Below are 1,962 nucleotides of genomic sequence, written 5' to 3'. Positions count from 1 at the left end.
TGTGTTAGGTGTAATTCATCGGGGATGAATTGGAATAGTGATGAACATGTCCTACTGTGTGTGGGCTAAGTGTGTGAACACGATTTGGTAAAGGTAGCGGTGAGAGGCCATGTAGGAGTACATGGTGGGTTGTCTCATTGAAGTCGTCCTCAGGAACTGAGTTCTGTGTTTGTGATCCATGAAACAGTTACTACCACGCATTAGGACCGAAACCAATGGACCCTCTCGGCTTCTTAATCGCCCTTGTCCTCTGTCCAGGAGTTGCAAGTAGTTTCTGGTGTTTGTAGTATGCTAGAGGCCGTGCGCAGCGCTGACCCGAGGGGTGGGCTGTGATGCGGTAGGCACGTGGCACGGTGTACCAGGAGCCTGTTTGGTGTCTCGGGAACCCTGCAAACATCGTTCGGGGCCGTATGTGGAAACTTCGACGGGACACCCTACGGATGGAACCTGAATAGGCGATAAACCTGGACTAGAGACTTGAGTGTTTAGGTAGGCCGTGGCTTACACCCTCATTGGGCTTCCGCTTGAAGGTGGCCGAGTACATGTCGTGTAAACGGCGGTAAGTGGTGAGAGTGTGTGTGAAGAGGTACACCCCTGCAGGGTTAACATGATCTATTTGAATAGCCGCGTCCGCGGTAAAGGACCTCTGGGTTGCCTATACAGATCATAGACAAGTGAAAGTGGATACTCTAAAAAATGCAAGATAAGCGTGAGTGCTATGGATGGCGTTCTCATAGGGAGATGGGAGTGAATCCATAGTGGTGTATTGATATGGTGAACATGTGGACTCATGTGCGCCACCTCAAAAGAGTTACTTGCAGTCGTAGTTCAGGTTAGCCGCTGAGTCAAAGCTGGCTTGCTGCAGTTAAACCCCACCATCCCCTTTGTTGATAATGATGCATATGTAGTTAGTTCTGATGTAAGTCTTGCTGGGCACATTTATACTCATGTTTGCTTAATTTATGTTTTTGCAGAGAGACTTCAGTCTCGCTAGTAGTTCGGCATCGACCTCGATGTTTAGCTTGTTACCTCAGCTACGATCTTGTGCCCTCGACAAGATCTGGTAGATAGTCAGGCTTCTCATCATTTTTCATTTGTAGATGTCTGTACTCAGACATGTTAATCTTCCGCTTGTGCTTTGACCTGTATGCTCTGAGTGTTGGGTCATGAGACCCATGTTTGTAATATCTCGCTCCTCGGAGCCTGTTGAATAAAATACTTGAGTTGTAGAGTCATGTTGTGATGACATGTTGTATTTGCACATATCGAGCATATTGTGTGTATGTTATTGAAATGCTTGCTATGTGTGTGTCACGACCGGTTTTTCGGGTAATAAATTTCCAGAAAAGACCATCGTGCTCATCAGCCCAAGGATTACTGTTAGCTGATGAGGCTCCAACTTGATACAAAAATTCCAAGCAGAAAACAAAATATGTAGTACAAGACCGTTCTGGCCTGTGAGTACAACAAAAGGTTTCTAGTGGTTGATGGCGGAAGCGGGTTGTGAAACATCAGTGTCTATGGGACTCCATTTCCCAACAGGAATAGCTGACCAGGTTAACTCCTATCTTCGCGAGGCTGCTATCTCCATTGTGTGGGTTCCGGGGCTTTCAAGATGGTCGCTCCTTTCCGCGCAAGAAATCTGGCCAAGACAATAGCCAGGGACAAGCTAGTGAGTACTTTGAATGTACTCGCAAACATTATGAACACAGGTATAATATAACAATGATATGCTGAAAATATTTTATGCTCATGACGTCAATCAAAAATAGTAAATAAAATTCTGATGCGTGCAGGCGGTTATTTATAAAAATGAAATAACATAGTAGTATTAAGATTTATGAAATAAATAACAAGCAATGCCACCGTCGGGCGTCTTAGCGACACCACATAAAGGGCTTTAAAAGAAATGCCACAGTCGGGCGTCTGAGCGACACCACATAAAGGGCTTTAAAAGAAATG

This window comes from Triticum aestivum, chromosome 6B, assembly GCF_018294505.1.
Source record: "Triticum aestivum cultivar Chinese Spring chromosome 6B, IWGSC CS RefSeq v2.1, whole genome shotgun sequence".
In the NCBI taxonomy this organism is placed as follows: domain Eukaryota; kingdom Viridiplantae; phylum Streptophyta; class Magnoliopsida; order Poales; family Poaceae; genus Triticum; species Triticum aestivum.
This window is presented reverse-complemented; position numbering follows the sequence as displayed.